Raw genomic sequence first — 13,290 nt, forward strand, 5'->3', positions numbered from 1 at the left:
TCTTTGAATGACAGCCTGAGATAGGGTCAGAGTTTTCCATCCTCTGGTGGCAAGGTTGAGGGGAGGGTGAGAATCCTGGACCCGAGTGAGAAGAGGGATCTGATGTCTGGTGTCAAGTTCATTCAGGTTCATACAGGATTAGAGCTGTCAGAGTTGAGTGTCAGGCAGGCTCCTCCTGGGTTTAGAGCTATTCTCTGTGACATGCTGGCCTCTAACTTGCCCTAGTATAGTGGCCCCATGGACAGACCCCGTTGTCTTTCATCCAGCCATGGCTAAGGCCCACTTCCCCTATTACCCCAAATGGTGACTGGTCTCTGAGAATTAGGCTTTCATGTCTCAATAAAGACGGATTTGACTGATCCTAACTACAAGTTCATATGGACTACTCTTTTCAGTCCTGCTGTTTTCAAACTAGGAATGTCTTCAGAACTCATTAGATATCCCTTTAGGGACCAAGAGTGAGGAATCAGACCCTACCATCAGGGTGTTCAACAGTCATCTCTGTAGAGAACAAGATAGAGAGCAAAACTAAGGCAATATGAATTGGGAGACGTTTAAAGGATGCTTTTACTTTGCAGCAAGGATTGCTGGCCCAGAAGTTAAGTCTGTGCTGCTTATAGACTCAGTCCCACTGATCTAGAGGCATCAGAATCACAGGAGGGCAATGGAAAAGGCTCCTTAGTCTATCATTTCTTTTTAGAGTGAAGCAAGAGTCAGGGAGGGAGGAAATACTCATATCTTCTCTGGAGAAAAAGTGCTAATAGGGTGTGTGTATGTGTGTGTGTGTGTGTTTGTGTGTGTGTGTGTGTGTGTGTGTGTGTGTGTGTGTGTGTGTGTGTATGTGTGTGTGTGTGTGTGTGTAGCTAGGTATTTCAAGTTTTAAATTATCCTTTACATTTTTTGGTCAGGGGGTGGAGGGTGCTGGGAATTGGACCCAGGGCCTCATGCATGCTAGGCAAGTACTCTATCATTGATCTTCATCCCTCAAACCCCTAGAGATTTATTTTAAGGGGTTGATAGAGCTTTATAAAGAATTGGTAGAGAGTTATTATGAGGGATCGGTTCATGTGATTATGGAGGCTGACAAGATTGGATGTGTGTAGGCTTGAGACCCAGGAAAGCTATTGTTTTAGACCAATTCCAAAGGCAAGAAGTGGCAGGTATACTGGGTATTTCCAACAACAACTTGAGAAGGTTCTGCTGTGCACATTTTCCCAAAAGGTTCAAATCTTCTCCATTATTCTCATGAAGATGGGAATTCCCACACACCATACTGCTCTCAAGTTCTGGAAATTCTCTAGTTTGGCTCCAGCCCCTCTGACACTGTGGGTCACTGCATCTAATCAAGGGGATGTGGAACTCCTTCCTTTCAGACAAGAGTACCCAAGATTGTTTTCCAGTTACATGTGGTATTTGAGTTTTGTTTATCCATCTAGTTAATATTCTTTGGGTAGCAGTACATCATTTCTTCCTTCTTTCTTCTTCCTTTTTCCTCTTTCTTCTTTTCCTTTCTCTTCCTTTCTTCTTTTCCTTCCTTCAGTTCTTCTTTCTCTTTCTTTTCCTTCTTTTCCTTTCTTTCTGTCTTTCATTTTGTACTGTCCTGGTATGAAGGGCCTGGGCATTCTCCATAAGCATTTTTTCTCAAGGTTAGTGCACTACCACTTGAGCCACAGCTCCACTTCTGGCTTTTTGGTGGTTAATTGCAGACAAGAGTCTCACACACTTTCCTGTCCAGGCTGGCTTTGAAGTGCAATCAGCAGATCTCAGCCTTCTGAGTAGCTAGGATTACAAGTGTGATCCATCAGTGCCTGGCTCAGGGCAACATTTCTCTACTGCTTCTTTAGGCCTTCCCTCGGGCCCATAAAGAATGCTGGGCAGATCTTCTCACCTTAGGAAGAGGCAGTACTTCATACACTTCCTCAACTGATGAGGTAGCCATGGGATTGGCACAGGCACCCATGTTTCCTATTACTGCCTCTCTCTTCAGGTCCTGTGTCACTGCCAAGTGACTCTTGTCCCTTGGCCTCTTCTTGTCTTACGTTCACCTCTTTTCCTCTCTGAGGCAATCCACAGGCCTGCTCTTTTGTGCCAGAGCTTTGAGGTCAGTTCTAGAGTCTTGTAACCAGTCAGAATCCTGATTCTGCAATCCCAAGACTTTAGAGAAGCAGAGTGTGGACAGAGGACGGGGACAGCTGGCCTGGAACAGAGGAAGCAGATGCTCCAGGAAGCAAATGGTTTTTCCATGTGCGTCTTTTGTAGGCCGACCACAGGCCTGGGGGCGCCCACAGAGAAGCTGAGGGCTGGAGAAGACATGGGTCAAAAGCTCCCATGTCAGCACATCCCTGACTGGACTCAAGGCCAAAAGGAGGGAGGAGGGCAAAAGGGACACAGGACCGGCAGGGGTCACTGCTTGTCGCTTTGTAAACTGCCCCTTGGAGACCAGAGAGGAAGTAAAGAAGGCCCTAGATGGCGGGGGCTGGAAAAGGGAGTGAACCTGACCAAGGAAGGAAGGAAAGGGAGGAAGACTGCAATGGAGGGGCTGGCATTCCTCTTGGGGATGTGGGGAAGGAGGCTGGCTTCGGGTGCCAGCTCTAGTTGGTACTGGTCCCCTTCTTCTTGCCTTCCAATAATAGAAGCTCTAGCGCAGTCAGCCCTTCCTGGGCCACTTTGGGCAACACCTTCCATCTCTCCATTTCTCTAGGGTCTGCTTCCTAACCGGTTCACAATGTGGTTGCATGCACCTCCACCCCTGCCAGTGCCGGGACTGTGGATAAGACTGGAGACCCCACTGGACAGGCCGGCAAGAGAGGAGGCCTGGGGATCACACTCAGGTCTATATCTGGGCTCTGTGCCTACTAGCTGAGTGACACGAAAAAACCATCCACTCTGAGTCTTGGTATTTTTCCCTCAAAACATTAGGCTAATTGTTTATTGGAGAATAGACAATTACCATTTGTTTTATCAAGAGAACTAATAGATTTGAGATTGTATAAATAATGTTCTATTCCATGTGTGTGTGCGTGTGTGTGTGTGAACGCAAGGCCATGTATTCTTACTTGGTTTTATTGCTTAAGACTGATGCCCTACCCCTTGAACCACTCCTCCACTTCCAGCTTTTTTTTTGTCTGTCATGGGGGCTCAACTCTGGGCCTGGGCACTGTCCCTCAGCTCTTCAGCTCAAGGCTAGCACTCTACCACTTGAGCCACAGCAGCACTTCTGGCCTTTTTCTGCTTATGTGGTGCTGAGGAATCGAACCCAGGGCCTCATGCATGCAAGGCAAGCACTCTACTACTGAGTCACCTTCCCAGCCCTCCAGCTTTGTTGTTGTTGTTGTTACTGGTTATTTGAAGTTCCACAGACTTTCCTGCTTAGGCTGATTTCAAACTGCGATCCTTTCAACCTCCTGAGTAGCTAGGATTACAGGTGTGAGCACCCCAGTGCCCAGCAATGTTTTTTTTTTATTATTTTCGTGAATGCCAAGATGTTCAGTGATGAGGTATGATGATGTCTTTCATTTACTCTAAAATACTGGCTCAATCCTGTAATCCTAGCTACTCAGGAGGCTGAGATCAGAGGATTATGGTTCAAAGCCAGCCTGGGCAGAAAAGTCTGTGAGACTCTTATCTCCAATTAATTACTAATAAACTGGAAATGGAGCTATGGTTCAGGTGGTAGAGCACCAGCTTTGAGTGAAAGAGCTGGCAGACAGCATCCAAGTCCTGAGTTCAAGCCCCAGTTCCAGAACACACACACACACACACACACACACACACACACACACACACACACTAAATAAATAAATAAATAGAAAAGCCAATCTTCTAATACTATCACAGCAGCAACATAGCAATAAACTTACTGGATTAATGTGTATCCAGGAGGGCACAGAAGCTCCATGGAATCTTTTTTTTTTCTTTCTGGTACTGTGGTTTGATCTCAGAGCATTTTACTTGCTACGTAGGCACTCTATGTGTTGAGCCATTTCTCTCACCCCTGGACTAAACTCTTGTTTTTAATGAAATAAAGGAATATATTTTATTTGGGGACGTGTTAAATGTGTGGAGTAAGATCCATATCTATCACACTTCTGTTGTTATTATTATTATCAGCATGTCTGGTCCTTTGAACAGATTGGAAGGTGAACTCTAACACTCACTCTTGGTATGTGTTGAACATTGCTTGAGATGAGCAAAAGGCTCGGATGGCTGAGGTCTCTTCCTAGCCCAGCAAAGGCTACCAGAACCTTCAGCAACCAGGTTTCTCCTTTGCAATGAGCCCACCTAGCAACAGGGCTTCTAACCAGGCTTGAAGTGAGAGTACTTAGAGTGACACTTTTCTGTGGCTGAAGGAAGGCCCGAGGCAGATCATGGCTGGATCCAATAGGTAAGTGTACCTGGACAGAGCGGGACACAGACAAAGGATGGCACAACTGTCTCTTATGTGCCTTTGAAGGTTAGATGGCAGCCAAGGTCTGTAGGGAAGCTAAGGGTCCAGAGAAATCTCATCTCCCTTCATCTTCAAGCGGGGTTGGCTTCCCTTTCTCCACTCCCAAAGTCCTTCACCCCAACCTGGCTAGATGCTCCAAGTTCCCTGACTGGGGTTCAGGAAGGAGCGGGGAGTTCCCAGAATGTCTCTGCAGAGCTCCAGGGAAAGGCTTGGCAACTGGAAATCGTCAGCCGTCTCCTTGACAACTAGCAGCCAAATAATTCTGGGAACAGAGGAGGGAGAGGAGCTCCACGCAGGGCAGCCAAGAGAAGCAGCCTTCAGCCCCTAGGACACTTTCATTCCTCATTACCTGTGCCAATCAGAATCCTGTCAGGAGACAGAAACCATGCATGAGCTGAAACAGAGAAGTTAAGATTAAAAATTGATAACTAGAATAAGGTTATTAAGTAGGTGACACGAGAATGGGAAGGCATATGGAGGTCATATCTGCTAGTCCCACTCCTAGGGCTGGAAAAACAAAGGAAGAGTTCCAGGCACCTAAGGAAGGGCTGTAGTTAACCTGTTCTAGTGTCTTGGAGTGCAAACTCATATGCCCAGACCTGTGAAGAAGTGGCACCTGCCAGCTGGTGCTGGGGTGTCCAAGGGCAGGGGTACAGAAGAGATGGGGTATGGGGGTGGATATGAAGCTGTAAGTGTTGCAAAACAACTTCAAACTGGAGTTAGCTGCTTTTGGGGGATGGGGCTGCTGCACCCCGGGTGTAGGAGGGCTGTTAGGGTGCTGCTTAAGGGGAACACGCAGATGTGAGCAGTCAGAAGCAGGCCTGCCTTCCTCTCAGCCTTCCTTTCTAGCCTGTGGCCTCCCTCTAGTGGTCCTTGTTGTCTGAACCCAACAGAGAGTAGCTAACAAAGCAGAAATGGGCTTCTTGTCCATTACAAAGATTTTATAAAGCTGACTATCCTGGATATGAAGTTGGAGTTGAGAAAAAGGAATTTGGAAATAATCATCACTGTATGAACAGAAGTTCTGGCCTTCCAGTTCTGTGGTTATTGGAAAGAACAATTCTGAGCTCATAGTAGGTGCTCATTGAATATAATTGTCTAGCCTCTGGCCTTGGTTGATTCCTGAAAAGACAGGTAGGCATGGGACAGGACCTCCCATTTTCTTCTTGGTCTAACTGGCTCATTTTGAAGGGTTACCACCAGTAAACAGTTAACATTTGAAATACACAAAGGTCCTTACCCACCAATATGACAGAACCTATTAGAGAAATGGGCAAAAGACATGAACAAGTAATTCATAGAAGAGAAAATTCAAATCATCAATAAACTTATGGAAAGATGCTTCAGCCTCATGAATAGTCCAGGAGATGCAAATTTAAAATAATAAGATAGCGCTAGTCGCTTATCGGAACAGTGAGACTGAACAAAGAAAAACTATACCTAGTGCTGGGGAACTTGAAGAAGAAAATAGGTTTTTTAGTTTGTTTTTGTCAGTCAGGGGCTTGAACTCTGGGCCTGGGCGCTGTCCCTCAGCTCTTCAGCTCAAGGGTAGCGCTCTACCACTTGAGACACAGCACCACTTCTGGCTTTTTCTGTTTGTGTGCTGAGGAATCAAACCCAGGGCCTCATGTATGTGAGGCAAGCACCCTACCACTGAGCCACCTTCCCAGCCCAGAAATAGTATTCTTGATAGGTGTATTACCATAGACTTTAGAAGAAAGTACATGGCAAGATACACAAAAACTAAAAACATGCATTTCTTTGACCTTTGTAGTTTCCAAGAATTATACTACAGAAAAAAGCAAAATTTGCCAGTTAAGACTATGCAGTAAGCCAGGCACCTGTGGTTCATGCTTGTAATTCTAGCTTCTCAGGAGGCTGAGATCTGAGGATCATGTTTTCAGCCCAGGCAGAAAAGTCTGTGAGACTCTCATCTCCAATTAACCACTAAAAAACCAGAAGTGGGCTGAAGCTCAAGTGTTAGAACACTAGTCTTGAGTACAAAGAGGCTCAGGGACCTGAATTCAAGCCCCACAACTAACAACAACAAAAAAGAACATGCATTAAAATTTTATCATGGAGGATTTTTTTGTTGTTGTTGTTGGTTGTGGGGCTTGAACTCTGGGCCTGGGTGCTGTCCCTGAGCTCTTTAGCTCAAGGCTAGCAGCGCCCTATTGAGCCACCGCACTATTTCCAATTTTCTGGTGGTTAATTGGAGATATGAGTCTCACAGATTTTCCTGCCTGGGCTGGCTTTGAACTGAGATCCTCAGATCTCAGCCTCCTGAGTAGCTAGGATTAAAGGTGTAAGCCATCGGCGCTCAGATCATGTAGGATTTTTATGTTGGCAAAAATCTAGTCATGGTTGAGCAGTACCTCTATATGAATATAAGTACTATTATGTAATTTTTAGTAACATCAAATCACAGAAAGAAAAATGTTGTATGATTTCACTTATAGGAGATCCCTAGAGTCAAAAATCATAGAGACAAAAGTAGAATGAGTTGCCAAGGGTCAGAGAGAAAGGGGCAATGGGGGGATAGTTCAATGTGAAATATGTACATATATATAGGTATGTATATGTATATATATGTATATCTATATATATGCATACACATACTCAGTTTTCCAAGAAGAAAACAATCAGGAGTTGTGTTACACAACAATTGTACAAGTAATAATGTATGATAGCCAGGCACTGGTGGCTCACACCTGTAATCCTAGCTACTCAAGAGACTGAAATCTGAAGATCAAGGCTGAAAGCCAGCCAGGCGGTAAAGTCCATAAGACCTGTATCTCCAATTAACCAGCAAAAGCCAGAAGTGGAAGTGTGGCTCAAATAGTATGGCACTAGCCTAGAGTGAAAAAACTAAGCAAGAGTGAGAGGCCATGAGTTCAAGCCCCAATACCAATACCCACCTCCCCCCCCCACACATAAACATCTGTAAGATGGTACATTTTACATTATGTATGTAAAGTATCATAAAAGGTAAATTGAAGGGATTTTCATGATGCTTTGTTAGGTGAGGAAAACAACATAGAGAAAGCTATATGGTATCTGTAAAACAACTGATAATAAATGCAAATAAATGCCTGCTTGGTAATCCACACTTGGCAGGCAGTAACCAGAGTTTTCCTGAGTTGGGAGAGTATTCCATCTTCCTTAGGGCCGAAAGCTCCAGGCAGGAGTGGGTGTGGACCTAAGCCTATTAGCTCTGTCAGCCTTAGGTGCTCAGACACCCTTTAAACAGGCTGAAATCCTGCTATTCCCCATCTCAGCTCACCTCCCCCAAACACTGGGGCCCCCATCCCCACCCCCAGGCTCCAGCAAGGCCAGCTGAGGCCCACAGCTGTTTCCAATATTCTGCACAAATTTTATTGAAACGAGAAGCCCCGTTTATCATTCCTCAGGCCCCCAGCTCCTCCTGATTAGGTGCAGATGACCCACTAGGCAGTGGGAGGAGTCTGCAATCAAAGAGGAGATTGTTCTGAGTCAGAAGTTGAGGGAGGCCAAGGCCTGGGAGCCCAAAGGAGGCTTCAGCCAACCAGGGGTGGATTCCTAAGCTGAGAGAAGACAGGGAGGGCAGTGAGGAGAAAATCCTTCAAGGGCCATTGCTCTGCTCAACTTCTTGGGCCATATCTTTTCTCTCTGGCCTCCAAGCCTTCTTCAAAGGGTATTTCCTATGCCAAAAATGTCTCCCATCTCATCTCCAAGCTCAGTCTTGACTTCTTTCTTTCAGTACTCTGCTCATGAGGCGATTTCTATATGTAATAAAAATAAATACAGGGCATACCCCGGGCCTCCACAATGCCATTCTTCCTGGGGCTATAGAATCGTTAAAGCTCAAATATTGACAATAATGGTGGGCTATCTCCCAAATGAATAGGCTTCCTGATAGCATCCAACCAATGTATAGAGAGTTTATACAAAGACAGACATTCTGAGCTGTGCTGTTACAAGATGGTAGACGTTGGCCACCTGTGGCCATTTAACATTGTTGAAAATGTCTCTGGCTATTTGGGGTGTCACATAGGAATAAGGACAGCAACTCAATAGGCAAAGTTTACTTCTGCAGAAGCACATACTACTGATAGGAAACAAAGTAAGCAAGCTCACTGGGCCTTTAATTCATCCAGGTTTTATTTCTAGTTCATTACTGCCCTTTGTTCTGATCGGCCAGAATTTAGTTCACAATCTTGCAGGACTGGCTAGCTTGAAAGGGGTTAAAAGTTTATCAGCAATTAATCAAAACCAGGATACTTGGTCAGAAAAATAATTCTTACTCAACTGGTGCTCCATTACTTGAGCCATGCTTCTAACCACTAGAAAAACAATGCTTTTTTGGGGGGGGGGTCCGGTCGTGGGGCCTGAACTCTGGGCTTGGGCGCTGTCCCTCAGCTCTTCAGTTCAAGGTTAGCGCTCTACCACTTGAGCCACCGTGCCACTTCCGACTTTTTTCTTTTTGCTTATGTGGTGCTGAGGAATCTAACCCAGGGCCTCATGTATGCAAGGCAAGCACTGTACCACTGAGCCACCTTCCCAGCCCATAGAAAAACAATTCTTATAACAAGATGTGATTTAATTGAAATAGCTCATATAAGTATATATGTATATATATATATGTATATATATATATGTATACACACATATTTGTTGGTCATGGAGTTTGAACTTAGGGTCTGGTGACTGCCTCTGGGCTTTCTACTCAACTCTAATGTTCTACCACTTTGAGTCACAGCTCTACTTCTGGTTTTCTGGTGGTTAATTAGAGATAAGAATCTCAGGAACTTTTCTGCCTAGGCTGGTTTTGAACTTCGATCCTCAGATCTCAGCCTCTTGAGTATTTATGATTACAGGCGTGAGCCACCAGCATTTAGTGACTACATACGTATTTTGAGTGCTCAATGTCGCCCTGGGTTGTGATAAGCAATATGTATGTTGAAAACAAACTAAACAACTTGTGGGTGGAAACAGGAGGGAAAAAGTGGGAGAGAATGAAGGAAAGGGCGACATTGTTCAAAAAGAAATGTACTCATTACCTAACTTAAGTAACTATCACCCCTCTGTACATGCCCTTTATAATAACAATAGAGAAATAACAAAATTAAAAAGAAATATGGAAGGGTCTCACATTTCACTCTGCTTTCAAGCTGACAGTTTAGTGTGCCAGTTCCACAGGTGCTGGCAGAAAGCATGGGAATTCTAGGAAGAGGAGCGCTCACTTGTTTACTAGGTTCTCTCATCCCTTCTGAATTCTGAGTCAGAAAAACAAGTCTTTCGCACTTTCTGTGCTACTGTCAAGGAAAAGGTGTGTTTGTGTACATAACAAACCCATGAAGAGAGGAGGTAAGTAAGTATAATCCATGCAGGAGCCAAAAGCTTGGACACATCTCCCCAGGTTGGGTCATCAGAGCACGTTGGCTGGAGAGGCTAAGACCCAGAGTTCACACAACCAGGACACTTTACAGTGGTCAACACTCCAGCTAAGTGGTTCTCAATAGGCATGAGAATCACCTGGAGAGTCTGGGAAAAGATGGCTAGGTGCTAGCCCCAAAGTTCCAGATTCAGGAGGTTTGTCCTGGGGCAGAGAGTTCTGGATTTTTTGGGGGGGGGGTCCGGTCGTGGGGCCTGAATTCTGGGCCTGGGCACTGTCCCTCAGCTCTTCAGCTCAAGGCTAGCGCTCTACCACTTGAGCCACAGTGCCGCTTCCAGCTTTTTCCTTTTTGCTTATGTGGTGCTGAGGAATTGAACCCAGGGCCTCATGCATGCAAGGCAAGCGCTCTACCACTGAGCCGCCTTCCCAGCCTGAGTTCTGGATTTCTGATACTGATGCTACTGGTCTGAAGACCATTGCTTGAGCCTGTGGACAGCATGCTAAGTCATTCACAAATTGTTTTTGTTTTAATTTTATGCCGGTCCCGGAGCTTGCGTGGTACCAGTGAGCTTTTTCACTCAAAACTAGCATTCTAACCACTTGAACCATAGCTCCACTTCTGGCCTTTTGGTGGTTAATTGGAATCTCCTGAAATGTCTTGTCCAGCCCGGCCTCTAACTCATTTCTTAGTTCTCAGTCTCCTGAATAGCCAGGATGAAGGCATGAGCCATCAGTGTCCAGCTCTCACAAATAAAGTTTTTAATCTATTGTTTTAATGCCTAAGCTCTCACTAGCACATCAAACTAGTTAAAGTAAAATTAAGTTGAGCTAGGCATCAGTGGCTCACACCTGTAATCCAAGCTACTCAGGGGGCTGAGATCTGAGGATCACAGTTCAAAGCCAGCCCAAGCAGGAAAAGCCATGAAATCCTTATCTCCAATAAACCACTAGAAAACCAGATGTGGCACTGTGGCTCAAGTGGTAGAGCACTACCCTTGAGCTGAAGAGCTGAGGGATAGTGCTCAGGCCCAGAGTTCTAGCCCCCTGACTGACAAAAAAAAAAAACTAAATTGATTTCTGATATATTTCCATAGATATAGTTATATAGGTATAAAGACTACCAAGATGGAAGGTGTTGGATAGAGAGATTGAGATCTGAGTCGTTTTGATACAGGAAAGGTAGACAGTGGCTGCAGTCTGACCTCTGCTTGAAGGCAAATCACGGCCTTCAAGTGATTAGGATGATGATCAGCTCCCTTAGCCTTTCCAGGACAGGTGAGGATCAGGTAACTTGTGCTTCAGGAAGCCGGCACAATCCGTGTGTGTGAACTGCACAGAGTCTAGACACATTCATCGTCACTTTGTGTGTGTGTGTGTGTGTGTGTGTGTGTGTGTGTGTGTATGTGTTGGTCGTGGGTCTTGAACTCAGAGCCTGGACACTGTCCCTAAGCTTTTCTGCTCAAAGCTAGTGCTCTACCACTTGTGCCACAGCTCCAGTTCCAGTTTTCTGGAAGTTAACTGGAGATAAGAGTTTCATGGACTTTCCTGGCCTGGCTGGCTTCGAACCACAATCCTTAGATTTCAGCCTCTTGAGTAGCTAGGATTACGGCCACTATTACTTTTAAAAGCTAGGAACTTATAGAAACTGTTCTCTATCCTTCAGACAGTGATCATCCGTCCACTGCCTCCAGCTGAAGCCCGGAAACTCTGGAAGGGGAACCAGGTCCAGCATTGGGGAGAGAGGCGCATCATACATCTATCTCCTGGGATGGGCAGATATAGATCCTGAGCTCCAACATGACTACTTCCCTCTGTTCTTTTGGGGCTTTTCTAACAAAACTTCTTGGTGAATCCTGAGCCTATACTTATAAAGGATAGACCTTGAGACTGGCCCAGAAAAATCCACTAGCTGAAAGGTAGGGGACCCTTGTACCTTTCTTTTAGAGCAATGGACCCTGTTTGAGGGCCTAGTCCTAAAATAGCTGGGCAGTAGGAAAGAAAAGATACGGTTTTTCAAGAAGGGCAAAGCCAGATACCTTAGGGATCATGGAGAGACTTTGCTGGAAGGTGCCTCCAAAGCTCAGACTCAGAGCAATAATGGCTTTGTTCTGTCCCAGAAACAAGGGGGCAACCAGGCAGGAGAAAGCAGCAGCATTCGAAGAGAGAGAGCCCCTACTTCCATGCCCTTGGCTACATCCTCAGCCCTTCGGCATGGCATTTCCATCACGCCATTCATTCCACAGGTCTCCCTCTGCCCCCTGCCCTCACTTTAATGATCTCAGACAGACATAAAAACGGCTGAGCTCAGCGTAAGTGACTGAGACATGTACATTGCCTCACGTCCCCATGGACCCCAGCTGGGCACCGTGCTGCCCTAGGCTCCCCTTTGACAGGATAAAGTGAACTCATTTATTCAGTTGTTTTAAGTGAGCTAACATGAGGCAGTGCCAGAGAGCCAAGACATAAATCTCCCCCAGAACCCAGAGTGCTTGCCAAACACCTTGGATAAAAAACTTTGTGTGCCTATTCAAAATGTTTTTCCCTCCCCTCCAGAAATGAGGAGAGAAAATGTACTTAAAAAAAAAAAAATCCAAGGGACTGGGGGCCGGGGAGGGTGTGAGCAGATTCTGGGAATGACAAATTTGTCAACGCTTTAGCCTCATAAAAATTCTTCCAGTAAGAAAGGAAAACTTCTAAATCAAGAGTTCTTTTTTATTTTCTTGTGGGGCTGGGGATCAAACCCAAGGCCATATGCCTCGTCACCACTTAGCAATACCCCCAGACTCTCAGCAGAAGTTTTTCTTACTGCTCTCAGAGGGTGTGTGGGATATCACTGATCATCTGGTTTGTGGGTTCTCCTGGCTGAGGAACAAGGACTTTTCTTCTGTCTCTGAAGGCTGCATTTGAATCAATGATGGGACAGCTTGTCACATGTCACATGTCACCCTCTGGGCTGTCGTGGCTGTGCTTCTAAGCTAGAGCAAAAGCCAAGCAGGTGGCTTGAATCTAGAAACTCACCAGCCAGAGACCCCCCCCCCCCCCCCCCGCCCCATTTCCAGGAATGCAATGCAGCTCAGAGGAGGAACAATGAAAGAATGGTAAGTCCCATAGAGTCTCCCCTGAGGCTGGAGGAAAAAGGACTTCTTTTCTGCCCCTTTGCTAAGAGATTTCTGCAGTTCCTATTCTTTGTGGTTTATAGCAACAAATGTGTGGTAGAAGGTCACTCACAATCCAACTACCCCTATAATATGCCAATTCCCACCCCCCCCCACCCCCCCGCCACTCCCCTACCCTACTGTGGTTTGAATTCAGAGGTTCCTGTTTGCTAAGCAGGTGCTTTATTACTTGAACTATCCCCCACAGCTAGTTTTGTTTTTCCAAGTTTTTTTTTTTTTGGGTCCGGTTGTGGGGCCTGAGCTCTGGGCCTGGGCGCTGTCCCTCAGCTCTTCAGCTCAGGGCTAGCACTTAC

The sequence above is a fragment of the Dipodomys spectabilis genome, unplaced genomic scaffold (assembly GCF_019054845.1).
Source record: "Dipodomys spectabilis isolate Male_0828 unplaced genomic scaffold, ASM1905484v1 ptg000023l, whole genome shotgun sequence".
In the NCBI taxonomy this organism is placed as follows: domain Eukaryota; kingdom Metazoa; phylum Chordata; class Mammalia; order Rodentia; family Heteromyidae; genus Dipodomys; species Dipodomys spectabilis.